The sequence below is a fragment of the Callospermophilus lateralis genome, chromosome Y, assembly GCF_048772815.1.
Source record: "Callospermophilus lateralis isolate mCalLat2 chromosome Y, mCalLat2.hap1, whole genome shotgun sequence".
Lineage (NCBI taxonomy): Eukaryota > Metazoa > Chordata > Mammalia > Rodentia > Sciuridae > Callospermophilus > Callospermophilus lateralis.
The window spans coordinates 7,599,852-7,614,211 of NC_135326.1; positions in this window are offsets into that span (position 1 = coordinate 7,599,852).

Consider the following 14,360-nt stretch of genomic DNA (forward strand, 5'->3'; position numbering starts at 1 on the left):
CATATAAATGGAATCAGGCAGTGTTTCATGGGGTCTTGTTTTGTTTTATGTACCAGAGATTGAATGTAGAGGTGCTTAACCGTTGAGCCACATCTCCAGCCCTTTAAGAAACATAGACCATTTAGAGACATTAAATGGCGAAGTTGCTTAGGGCCTCACTAAGTTGCTGAAGCTGGCCTCCAACTTGCCATCCTCCCACCTCAGCCTCCGAGCTGTTGGGATCATGGGCATGTGCCGCGGCATCTGGCCCCATACAATGTTTTTATTCTTTCATTAATTGTGTTTGTTTTAGGTACCAGGGTCCATGTGGGCTTTACAGAATTTGTCTCACCTTGGGGCTCTCCCCGGCCCACGTAAAGCGAGGTCCTACAAATGCATTTATAAGGACCCTCACCCCACCCCTGGGCTGCATCTCATGAGCTCAGCCCCTGCAGAACCCCACCTCCAACACCTCCCATGGGGGGATTAAGCGTGAACCTAGGCATTTTGGAAGGACGCATCCGACCTAAAGCAGCCAGTCATGACATCGGGGTATTGACATCATGCCAGCCGTGTGTTTTCTTTCAATATTTCTTTTAGTTTTTTATTTTTATTTATTTACTTGAATGTGATGCTGAGGATGGAACCCGGTGCCTTGCACGCGCTAGGCGAGCGCTCTACCGCTGAGCCGCAGTCCCAGCCCCCAGCTCTGTGTTGTCTGGTGACATCATATTCCTAAAAGCCTGTCCCCGTCCAGATTGGAGGAGAAAACCCAGCCCGGGCCTGAAGCCGAGTGGTCAGACTGGGGGGGGGGCTCCCCGCGATCCTGTGCTACTGCGCCCTCTCCCCTTGGAGCTGCGCCTGAGAGGTGCGTGCACTCCTAGGATATGGTGACCAGGTTGGGGATCCCAGTTCAGGATACTGGACTCAGCCCAGAGAACCCAGAGTGGTTTCTGGCCAGCACCCAGCCAGAAACAGCCGCCTTGGGTACCGTGACCACAGGAAATGAGCTCCACCAGCAATCGCCAGGGCCCTGGGTACGGAAGACTCCCCAGCCCTGGCCGACTCCCTAATTGCAGCTGAACCACCCCCAGACTCCGGATCCACAGGAAGTGGGAAGCAGTAGCTGCGTGCGTGTGCGTGCATGTGTGTGTGTGTGTGTGTGTGTGTGTGTGTGTAAGCTGTTGAGTGTGTGGGCATTCAGTGGTGCAGCGACCGATTGGCAGGTGGATTGGTTACAGGGGTCGTTCGGACAGAATCCAGTGCAGCCGTTGGGGACATTTCGGAGATTTGGCGTTGGGGTCATTGAATCCAAATCACGGTGCTTTTGAGGTGGCACCTCCGATGGCTCCTACCACGGCCGCCTTTGGGAGCACTTGGCAGAGCCAGGGGTCTTGAGTCCTGAGCCGATCTGTCATTTGCAGATGGGAGCCAGATTAGTACTGCTGTTCACCCGCTGCACGGCTCGTCACCAGTGAATGCTGACGGGTTCCAGGAAAGATTATGGAGGATGCTGAGCTCGTCCAGATGGACCAAGGCTGAACTGCAAACCAGGAAATGGTTCACGCTCTCTCCCTTTCTCCCCTCCTACTTTTTCCCGCTGGGCAAATATTCATGGGAGATCCTTCACGTGACCAGCATGAAGCGCTACAGTAGAGTCCGGCTTGGCCTCTTTTTGGGGGGGGATAAGTGGTACCAGGGTTGGAACTAAAGGGCACTCGACCCCTGAGCCCCCTCCCCAGCCCTATTTTGCATTTTATTTAGAGACAGGGTCTCCCTGAGTTGCTTAGGGCCTCGTGTTGCTGAGGCTGGCCTTGAACTGGCGATCCTCCTGCCTCAGCCTCCCGAGCCGCTGGGATTACAGTCATGCACCAGTGCACCTGGCTACTTTAATATGCTTACTGTTGCCCCATGTCACTTGGAATAAAGACCAGATGGCGAGCGTTACACCTCTGAGAAAGAACATCTGCAGCCTGGCCTATCCCTGACTTTGGATCTAACCTACTCAATCAGGCTGATGTGTACTTGCTGACGGCCTTATGATGTCGCTTGTTCTAGAGGTGACCCCAGCGCCCCTGGTCACATGTCTGCAGACTGCTTTGGAATCTCTGCCAACATCCATTGTAAACGGTTCTTAGTTTTTGAGGTTCCCTGATGGACAGCTGTCATCTGCATGGGATCTCTGCTCCATCGATGGCAGCTCCGTGCATCTTTGGGTTCCCCACGGTGATTCCGAGGCCAAGAGAAGTTTCTGCAGGGTGAGTCAGTGAACCGAACGCGGCAAAAGGAGGATGCGCTGCATCACCGCGGGGTTCTAACTTTGCCTGCTCATTCACTCTCCAGCCGGATGAGGTTCCTGACTCTTGGGTCCTTTGGGATTCATGGCAACAATTGCTTCTCCCTTCTCTAGCTTTAGAGTGCAATTGAGCAATGCGCAAGGCAATCTAAAATCTGGGTCTTCAGGGTGTAAGAGAAGAAGGCTCCTCGGAGATTCACACCAGAGTCAAGCCCATCAATACACAGGGCAGAGGAAGGTCAACCAGGAAAAGCTCGAATTGACTTCAGACGAGAACCCGACGTGCAGAATCCATTCAGGGAAGCTGAGAATCACGAAAGCTGATCTCATTAGGGGATCCTGCCTCCCAGGACTGTGGAATATCATTGTCCACAAAAGCAAGACGACCATGACGTTCCCTATTGTGTCCTGCTGTTTCCTTCTCTGTAATGATTCAACTTGCTGATCGTTATTCATGTGCACGGAACTTCTCCAGCGCTGAGAGCTAGAGTCTGTGCTGAGATGACAGCAAACCACTTCAAGCCTAGAGTTAATAAAACGTCACGCAGGGCGTCATAGATGATCAGGATTCAGTGGCAGAGCAATCCGCCCAGAGAAGGAAGAGCAATCCGCCCAGAGAAATAATGCCTAAGGCTGTGCTGCCCAATACAGCGGTAGCCACTTAACTCTAAGTGAATTCATTAAATGAAACATTCTGACCCACGGGTCACACTTCAAGGGTCTCCATAGCCACGTGGGGCTAGTGGCTACCATGGGGGATATTCCATGCTGACAGACATTTCCACCAGTCCTCGCGTGTCCAGGGTCTCTTGGGAGGTGCATCTGCAAGGCACATCGACAACGTGCTTCATTGTTAAAAAAACGAAATAAAAGGAACTGCATCAGCGGATGTCTGGTGGGTGGAGAGTCCACATCTAAAAAGAATCTGGGCTGGGGGGGGGGGTACGGTGGTACACACCTGTCATCCCAGCTGCTCGGGAGGCTGAGGCAGGAGGATGGTGAGTTCAAAGCCAGCCTCAGCCAAAGGGAGGCCATAAGCAACTCAGGGAGACCCTGTCTCTAAATAAAATACAAAATAGGGCTGGGGACGGGGCTCAGTGGTCAGGGGCCCCTGAGTTCAATCCCTGGTACTCCCCCCACCCCTTAAAAAAAAAAAAGAGAGAGAGAGAGAATCTGGGATAACTCGGTCTAGTGTTACAGGGTACAAAATTTGGAAACCTCCGTAACCAAAGTGCAAATACCTTAAAAACATAGATTTCACCCAGGAATTGTAAACTAGAGACCACCCCACCAGCATGACATTCTGGGAAATCTTTGATTGATTGATTGATTGATTGATTTTCATGGATGGTTGGGTGGTAGACTTAGGTAAATTCATCAATTCCAGGAAAACGGGAGACACACGGAATAATATCCACATATATATACAAATATTCCCTGTGTTGCAGCCATTAACGACAATACCGGTTGAGAATCATCCTAATGATGGACTCCTGAATTGACTTTGAATGTTTTATCTTTCTGTACACATACTTTACCAGAGGGTTAATGTAGAATGATAATTTCTTTTCCTTTCATTGAAAAAAAAAATGGTCTGATTTCGTATCTGACTTGGATTTAAATCTGAAAAGAATGCAAAGAATCCAAATCAGGCACTCAGAGGATTTACAAAGGAGGACCCTTCCCGTGGCTCTGGGCATTTATGATGTATCCAAATCCTATTATGTTATCCGAAATCGTAATAGCACCATTATGCCCTGCAATTACGTGCTCCAGCCGAAGCTTCTCGCGTGTTTACTGTAATTACACCATTTGACTAATTGCGGCAATTAAGCCGGTTCGTGGCTGGATTCTCAGCTATGAATCCCGCTGATTGGCTGGACTTGCTCGGTCATTTTGTGTCTTGAACTTATGAATGCAGGACTCAATTTTGCTAGCTTTTCTTTTCTTTTAATTTCTACAGGTGACTTTAAGGTTTCAGAATCAGTTGTTCACATTAAAAAAAAAAAAAAAATCAAAATAGCCAAGGAAGGCTCGTTGCTTTTTTTCCAGCCCAAGCCTGGGCACAAAAGTCAGGTGGAGCATGAGACTAAGTCCTTGTTCTTCGACCAGGGACCCATTCCTGGGACGAAATTTCAAAGAACCACATGGTTGCGCCGAGTGTGGTGGTGCATGCTTGTAATTCCACCAGCCTGGGAGGCTGAGGCAGGAGGATTGAAAGTCAGAGGCCAGTCTCAGCTACTTAGTGAGATCCTGTCTAAAAAAAAAAGGGGGGGGGGGCTGGGGATGTGGCTCAGTGCGTAAACCCCTCTGGGTTCAATCACTGGTCCCCCACTCTAACCCACAAAAAGGCACCACATGGTTCGATTGAAGTATTTCCTTGCTTAATTAAAATGAGAAGTTAGTTTTGGTAACAGCAGAGTCAATCAATTTGACTTTTTAATTTCATTGATTACTTTTCTTTTTTTTTTGCTACATTGGAATCGAACCCAGGGTGCTCTACCACTGAGCTCCATGCCCAACCCTGCCTCTTTATTTTTTGTTCTGAGGCAGGGTGTCACTCAGTTGCGCAGGCTGTTCTTGAACTTGGAATCCTCCCACTTCTGCCTCCCGAGTCACTGGGACTCGCGGTGTGTGCCGTGACAGCTGACCCCCTGAGTACTTCTTGAACCACGTGGATTATTAACACATCCTGCAAACGGAGTTTGAACTACCACACCTTTGCACAGCTATCTGCAGAAGTCACTCTCACGGCTCCTGTGAAGGAACACAAACAATTCAGACAGAGGTTTCGTCTGCACCCGGCACAACGTATCCCATCGTCTTCTGCCAAGGAAGCTGGGGAAAGGTCGGCTTCCAAATGACAGTCCCACACACCGTCCACCTGGGTGGTATAATCCAGGCTTATCTTTGAGCTGAATAATAAGGAGTCATTTGGGTGAGCTCAGACCCTCAGATCGTTCTCTTCAGAACCTGCTTCCACCAGGGGAAGGAGAGGCAGTCCACCAGGGTCTTCACGTCTGGATTGCAACTTGTGTTTTCTGGGGTGGGGCTGGGGATCAAAGCCATCCAGGACCTCAGGCATGCTCTGAGCTATCCCCACAGCGCTTGGGTATGCAACTGGAGAGAGGTGACATTTTTGAAAACTCACTGGAAATGGAGTATTACGCAGCACTAAAAAAATGACAGAGTCATGGCATTTGCAGGGAAATGGATGGCATTAGAGCAGATTATGCTAAGTGAAGCCAGCCAATCCCTAAAAAACAAATGCCAAATGTCTTCTTTGATATAAGGAGAGCAACCAAGAACAGAGCAGGGAAGAAGAGCATGAGAAGAAGATTAACATTAAACAGGGATGAGAGGTGGGAGGGAAAGGGAGAGAGAAGGGAAATTGCATGGAAATGGAGGGAGACCCTCAGGGGTATACAAAATTACATATAAAAGGAAGAGAGGGGAAAGGGGCAAAAATCAAGAGAGAGAAATGAATTACAGTAGATGGGGTAGAGAGAGAAGATGGGAGGGGAGGGGAGGGGGGATAGTAGGGGATAGGAAAGGCAGCAGAATACAACAGACACTAGGATGGCAGTATGTAAAACAGTGGCTGTGTAACCAATGTGATTCTGCAATCTGTATTTGGGGTAAAAATGGGAGTTCATAACCCACTTGAATCAAATGTATGAAATATGATATGTCAAGAGCTTTGTAATGTTTTGAACAACCAATAAAAAAAAATTCTCTCTCTCAAAAAAAGAAAAAAGAAAAAAGAAAACTCACTGGAGTATCCACACTTCATTTTTCTCCTCTATAGTAAGGGAATTAAAAGCAGCTACTTTGCAGAACTTTTGTGAGGTTGAAGGGAAACTACAAAACCTGTCTGTAACTTGCGACACTTGAGTGGGGATTTTGCCTCCTGGCTTCAAGAGGAGGCACCCACTTTATAAAGGAACCCGGGCCTTCCTTCCACTGAGAGGCAAAGTCTTAGGCCAGCGGCAATTGATCATCTGCAACTCCTTCAGGGTGTTTCTCACCGGATTCACTTAGGAGGATAATCGGGAGCTTTGAAGTCGCAGGCTGTGTCGAATCCACTCCTCCAAGTCCGAAGAACAGAAATTACACGATCACATAGAACTGCGTGGGACCGGAAAGTGGATCTTAGGAGGAGGATTAAATATTTACCGCTCATCAAAATTTGATAAACAACACAACAACATAACAGAAGGGCGTCTCGTAGGAGTGCCATTTCTAAGTCGCATCGAGTCATTAATCAGTCATGAAGCCGTTGGGTTTCATAATAAGACCAGGGAGAAGAACGAGCCCAGAAATACACAGCACACACATGGATCTTCTTTTTTAATTGGAAGGTGGAGTGTTAATAATGAATCATAATTGACATTCATGGGTATTCATAAAACAGTCATCATTTTAGCCTATTCTGAACAAAACTCGTAAAGTGTTCCATTTGATTCCTGTGCATTACTAATTCAAGAGCAGCACAGATTATGAAACCGTGTCCTGCATATTTTTTTTTTTTCTTTTCCAGCTTCTCCATCCTCTTCAGAGCTCATTTTTATGGTGTGGCTGAGTTTTTTCTCCCCCAAACTATTGGAAGCAGAGAAAGATCCTGCAAGAGGCAATTCCAGGTGGCTCTATAGAGAACCATCTCGGGACGAGAAACATTCTCTTTGGCCCATTTTGTGAAATGACCATCCCCAAATGACAAGAACGGCTGATGCAGACCTCAGGTTCCCGTGACCTCGGAAGACCGTGAGGGTGAATCGTCTTGGCTGACCAAGCTGGGTCCATGTTTCTTTCCTTCCGTAAAATTTCCATCATTTGTTTGGGGTTCTTGCTCTGACGAGTGGTGCACGACAGCAGAATGCATTTCGATCCATTGTATGCAAATGGAGCACCACTTTTCCTTTTATGGTGATACCTGATGTATTTCTGTATTTCTTTGCAATTTCCCTTGGATTCTTGTTTCTTTGGTATTTTATTGATTTAGACCCTTCTCTGTGAGTCGCGATCTCTGCTCTCCAATGCAGGCTTCAGTTCTGCCCTGGTCATTGTGCTGTCTTTGGACGTGATGCGGGCCCCCACCCCTGAACTTATTTTCCCATCTCAGGTGGGGCTTGCATCTCCTCCTGCTGTGGTTTTCCGAGGTCACTTCTTTCTCCCCGGGGCCTGTCTGCCCCTTTTGCACTTCTTGATACCTGTAAGCGAACTCGACTTCTCATTTTTCTCCCCCGATTGCTATCATGAATACTTTTGCAATTTGAAATATCCTCTCCTTGAGATTTTTTTTTTCTATTTATGATAGCTTTTTATACATTTTATTTTTCTATGTCTATTTTCTATTTGCATAACTAGTTATTTATGATGTTCTACATACTGCATTTTTAATGCAGCATTGAGTCCTAAGAACTCACATCATACGTGCTTGCTCGGTGCTACATTGTATCCCATGTAATAGACATATTGCAGTGAATTTTAGAAACAAGATGAGGCAGCTGATTTATGAAATTTTAAAAGCTCTGTATTAAATTCCCCTTTTCTGCTTTCTGGAGAAGCTCCCGTCCACCTTTGGTATTTGACGATGGGACAAGAGGCCTCCTTGTCCTGTTGGGTAGAGTCCTTCCCAGGGGTCAGCGAGCCTTTCCTGTAGAAGCCAGGGAGACAACACCACGTGCTGTCCTATCTGCGGGGACGACGGCATGGGACTAGCACACAAACAGCACTTGCAGACGGATCCTGAGCAAGTGAGCAGGGCCGTGTTTCAATAAAACTTTATTCACACAGCAGCAGGTGGCAGACCAGCCCTGGGCCCTGGGTTACAGTTTGCTGACACCCTGTCTAGGCTGCCGGCTCGGTGGATATTACTTTATTTTTAAATTTAAAAAATTTTTCTTGGTACCAGGGATGGAACTCAGGGGTGCTTAACAACTGAGCAACAGTCCCAGCCTTTTTAAATTTTCTTTTTTTTTTTTTTTTTTTAAATTCTGAGACAGGGTCTCACTAAGTTGCCCAGGCTGGACTTGAACTTGGGATCCCCCTGCCTCAGCCCGTGGAGTCCTGGGATTAGCGACAAGGGCCTTAGGAGCGGAGGGGGGCTTCGCAGAGCTGTGTGCATTCACAGCTTCAGACTCGAGGCTGCAATAGCCAGTCTCCAGAACCTCAGGGGGGCTGCAGAGTTCCACCTGGGCAGCCCTTAGGATTTGATGAGCCAGTTATTTAAAATAAGGAGAGAGGGCTGGGGTGCCACCCTTGGGCATCAGTCTCCAATCCAGCTGTGGGCAACGGGCACGAGTTCCAGGCCCTGTCGAGCACTGGTTTGGCCACCCTAGAAAATAGACATGTTCGCTCCCATCTAAAAATCAGTTCCGGATCTGGGGATGTGGCTCAAGCGGTAGCGCGCTCGCCTGGCATGCGTGCGGCCCGGGTTCCATCCTCAGCACCACATACGAAGATGTTGTGTCCACCAAAAACTAAAATATATATATTAAAATTCTCAAAAAAAAAAAAAAAAAATCAGTTCCTTTAAAGAATCCAGAGAGGAAGGCGAATCCCCCAGTGTCGTGGAAACCTTCTCCAGCGTTCTCCGCAGGCTGATTGGTCTGTCCCGTGGAATCTTAGAAATATCTTCTTCAATTTTTTGCAACAGCAAAACTCATCCCAGTCTTTGTGCCCAAATTCTGACTTAAATACTCCATGAGGGTGTTAGGGGACAGACAGATGCAGACCGCAGGAACAAGAGGTCAAGATATAAATAATTCTACCACATGGGCCCACTGTGGCGGCCCCCACAGGGTCTTTTCTTTTCTTGTTTTCCAAGAAGCAACTGAGCTGCAGCCTTGCCTGGCCTCCGTGCACAGGCTACACCGCATTCCTCAGCAAACCACCTGTGCCCTGCAGGAGAAATGCAGGCCCCAGATAATGTCCCTAAGAGGAACCGAAGTTACCCTGAAGGGGACACTCTTGTGACCCGGACACAGAGTAGGGCCCAGAACTCAGGGAGAACTCAGGGAGACGAGGAGAATTCCCCCTGACCATAAAATCTGCCATGACAAGTTCCAGTTAGAACCAGTCAGCATGGGCCAAGCTGACTTAGAGTGGCCATGGCCCTGCGGAACTAGAAAATGTCATGTCACCCAGCTGTCAATCAAAAGTCCAGGGGTGGATCTGGGTGGGACTCTCCGGAAACTTCTCTGGGACCCCAGTGAAACTGGAGGACAGGACCCCCTCTCTCTCTCCCTTGATAGGATCTCCTTTCCCTTTTCCCATCCCTTCAACAAACTCATGCCTGTTATTCGGAGTGACAGGTATGAAATCTTACCGACTTGATTGCAAGAATCGGGGTTTGAAGGGGTCTTCATGCTGCCTCAGTTTCCCACAAGGCCGCAGCTCTGGAGTAAGATGGAGGGTTGCCTGGGTCGCCCCTGTATGAACCACCAGGACAGGTGCCCATCTTGGTCCCTGCCTGGGCTGGTCATCATGGATGGGTACGGGCATGGTCCTTCCGGGATTTTTCTGTAGTAGCAGAGAGTCAAGGTCATGAGATCCCATTTCCCTTACTTTTTTAAAATTGAAGCAGGAACTAATCACGCTTAAAAATTCTTCAGTAGAACTCACATCCATTCCCCTGAAGTCTTTGCCCAAAGAGAGCGGACTCTCACCTTCTTTCTATCACCTCTAGTGCTTTCCAACGACGTGATGGCTTTGACTCTTCTGAAGACACATGCTCATGATTTCTTTTAGACAATCCAGCACCCCTTGGTGCCCTGTCCCCGGGGAGAGGCGACTCCAGTTTCCTCCAAATCCTGTTCTCCTCTGTGTGCACTCAGGGGACTCCCGCTGCACACCCAGCCGCAACACTGGACGTCCAATGCCCGGGTGCATCCAATGCCCTGGTGCGTGCCTAACGCTGTCCCATCAGCCCCAGCACTGAACGGAGACTTTCTTTGCTCCACTTTGCCTCAAACACAGCTTTCAAAAATCACTTTGCTCTCAGAGTCTTTGCCAAACCTGCTAAATGTTCCTTGGGACGTACCATCTGGTGCATTGTTTGGAGCGAGAAGAAAGAAGAACAAAGAACACTGTGAAAATGTGCAGTGTATTCTAATTCGAGGGGATGTCAAAAATACCCTTGGTGTCCTGGCTGGGGCTGCCTGCCACAAACCCCTTCACAGCTTCTGGAAAGAAGCACCGTTTTACTTATGGAAAGAGCCAAAGGCAAGACCTTGCAGCATCCAAGCTTCCCCCAAGGCCACTTTAACAGGGGGCCACGGAGCTTTGGAAGGGTGTAATTTGCAGGTTTATCTAGGAGCCAATTACTCTTTAAATCGCTTGGAGGAACTTCATGGGGGATGGTGGGGAGGGTTGTCTATAAAAATTTGCCAGCAAAAGGGGTTTGGCCTCATTAGCATCTCATAGCCTCTTCTCAAGCCTGCAGAACTTTCCAGAGGAAGCGGAAATTCCACCCTCTTTCTTTGCAGTCTGGAGTGAGCAATCTCCTTCAAACCTCCACATTCCTCTCATTCCTAGCCTGTGGCTCTCCAAGAGCCAGACTCTGTGTTGTTTTGCTAACAAGGTACACAATGCCCCCTTGCTGATAGGGAAATCTCTACTTTTCTCCTCTGGAGGGAAATCTTAAAAGAGTTCTGGGCACAGAGACAGCTTTGTTCAGCCCAGTGCAATGCGCAAGATATGGGTTGTCCATTGGATTGTGCCCCAGCACCTCCCCGAGGTTGGACCCCTCCAGCCTTAGGGGCTGCTGGGTGATCCGAATGCTGGAAATAGAAGTTTCGGGGTGCAGGTGGATCATTGCATAACACCAACACTGCCTCTAGCTCCGTGCTTCAGAAGTGAATGAACCTTTATTGAATATTGAGGAGCCGAAAGGCCACTCCTGGTACTCAGTTTCCCACATACCTTTGTGGATCAGTCCTGCTATTGTGTTTGGTGGGGGGCCGGCAACCAGCCAGGAGAAAAGCAGACAGTAAATAGCTCTCCAAGATGCAAGCCGGGTCTTCCAGGCCTGGGGATCTGGAGGTCAAGCCTTTAGCAGTGTTCAAATCCACCTGGGGAGGCGAAATCCATTCTTCCCCCAAAAGGGCAGACACACATTTCATTTTTAGGGTACAGTAGCAAGGAAAAACATTTGTAGCTGTGATTGCAATTGATTTTTCCGAGTAATTTTGATCTGTGATGGGTCTAGTTGGTGGGCGTGGAGGGCGGAATGTATACATGCGTGGAATCCGTGCATGAAGGCGCAGTAAATACTGGATTTCAACTCACTGCATATCAGTATTTCCCAAGTATTCCACAGTATGCTTGTTTTCTAACAGATGACCACAAACTGACCAATTTAAAACAGCCTCAAGATGTTACTCTACAGTCCTGGGGGTGGGAATCTGGAAGGGGTCTCCAGGGGCTAAAACCAAGGTGTGACTAGAGCTCATTCTTCCTGCCGACCCTAGGGAAGAGCTGGTTTCCCTGAGGATTCCGGTCTCTAGAGGCTGCCTCCCGCCCCTTCCTCCATCTTCAACCTCTACCTTTATCCTCCCGCTTTTCTGTCTCTGAGCCTCCTGCCTCCCTTCATAAGACCCCTCGTGATGAATTGGAGTCCACTCAGTAATCCTGGACTGGCCCTTCAACTATCATGGAAGTTTGTCCTGCATTGTTAGCTTTAGCCTAAGTCTACTTTGCTCTGTTTTTGTTTGTTGGCTTTGGTTTTGGTGCATTTAGACATTTAGTGCATTAGCGTTCAATGCCTTCAGAGATTTGCTGCCTGCAAATCCCAGGCGGAATGATGAGCGAAGATATTTTCCCCTCCCCCCTTACTGTGCAATGAAACGTGATGAACACGTTATACACGGCGGTGAATGCGGAAATTAATACGCTAAAATGCCGACGCCCGAGTATTTGTACACTTGACATCTAATAATGACATCATTTATCATATGAAAAAAAAAAAAAGTCTGGCAGTCTTCAGCGGAGAGCATTTATAATTAATTCTCTCGCCCTGGAAAGTCCAATGCATTCCACACTCAGAAAGAGTCAGCGTTAATTTCTTTTCTATCAGCCACAGGCCACGAGTTAATGTATGAAAATCGGAACATTTACAATAACAGACTAATTAAATTATTTCCTCCACTCTAGTGGAAAAAGGGGTTTCCCGTGCTCGCCAGCACTCAGCCCCGTCTGCGCCATTTAATTCTCCTTGAAAGTCAGTGGTAATTCTACACCAACTCTGACTGCGGCCGTAACAGAGAAAGCTGACTTTTGCAGAGCGTTTATTATTAAGATGCGTTAACCAGGACTGACAGTTTCCAACAGGTAAGCTCCCGTCATTAGGAGGTGAAGCAAGCAGGGGTGAGGAATCCAGGTGCTGCCATGTGTGCGCTCAGACCCTCTGTGACCAGTGGGTGATGGACCAGGCAGGAGCAGCCACAATGGCGGGGACTGTTTAGCCCAGGCAGGCGGGAGGGCCACTTAGGGCCTCTTAGTGCTCGTGGAAAAATGTGTGTGTGTGTCTCCACGGAAAAAGAGGAGGAGGAGCAGGAAGGGGCGGAGGGAGAGAAATTGCAGAAGGAGGGACTTAGGGCCCTGAAAGTTGCACACATTTGCTGATTGTCCGTGGCTTCACCAAAGCCTGGAGTTTAGTGCTGCTGTAACTGTGCAAGGCAGTTATTCTTACATCTTGCAGATGAGAAATGACTTGCATGCGTAGGAGATAAGTCCACTCACACCCGTGCACAGAGCCAGGCTTTGAATCCAGGGAGGACACACACGTAGTGGAATGTTAGAAGAATGAATGGCCTTGGGGACAAGGGAGAGTGGCTCTGGAGCTGGAGATTGATTGAGGCCCTGAGTCTCATCCGTCCACTGGGCGATGCATGAGCTGGCTTGAGTCCTGAAAGGTTAAGTACTGATCAGGACAATGTTGGTGCCCCAGCCAGATTTCTCAGACTCCCATCTTGGCAATGCTAAATCCCAGTACCTAAGGCTCTACCTCAGAGGCACTGGGTCACCTTGCACCCCAGGGAGACCTTGATCAATGATTTACCACTGTAGGGAGTTGAGAGAGGGGATGCTTTCCAGTTCTTTGGCTGTGGATAGGGCCAACTCGGAAGCAGAACTTACACTGCAGGAGCACCCCCTGCAGGACCATGCTGGAATTGCAGGCTCACACTAATTTTGCATATCACCTCTCACCTCAGACTTTGCTCTGGGAGATCCAGACTTCAATACACCCACATACCACCTTTTTTTCTTTAAATAAAATCTCTTCTTGGAGAGATTATTCTTGATTTGTTCTTGCAAATTATTATTCCTTAGGGTAGTAAAGTTTCCTCTTGTGTTTTGGAAGCAATACTTTTTTCCCAGGATACAGACATTTCTATCGGTATTTGGAGCAAGGACTCGAAGAATGGAAAGTAGGGACTCTTCAGAAGCACCATAAACCATTGCAAAAATAAACCACCTGATGTTCCTCTAGGAAGCCCAAAGCAGCCAGCCCATCAGTGACGTCGGCAAAGATTTCCTGAAATCCCACCATCTGCGCTGCTCCACAGTCTACCAAGTAACCCGGATTCATTTATGTAACATAAACAAAGCGTCTTCACATCCAGCTGACTTCTGAAAGTAACAGAAAAGTTCTCCTCTTTTCTTTTTCTTAATTAAAAAAAATATTATAAAAAAAGGAGATTAGAACTTATATAATTCAACGGGGGGCCCTTGAGAAGTTTCTCTTGAAACTGCGTTTTGTCATCTTAAACCTAACTCAGTTGCAGGTTTGCTGTCGATAGAGGGGACAGCCCTTCCTCAGCGCTCTTCATCGTTTCTCATATGCAACTTCTGCAAATTCTTGCAAAATGTACACACTGAGCAGTTAGACACCACACACACACACACACACACACACAGCCCCTGAAATCCAGAATCCCTGCAGCAACCAACTCCAAAACTCTCATCAATTTTGTCTTATCAGGCACAACATGGTTTGGAGTAGGGGATTTAATAATTCAACCCTCATTGATTAATTAAGCAGCCCTGAAAAAGTTGTCTATCTTCAGAAGCTATGAATCTC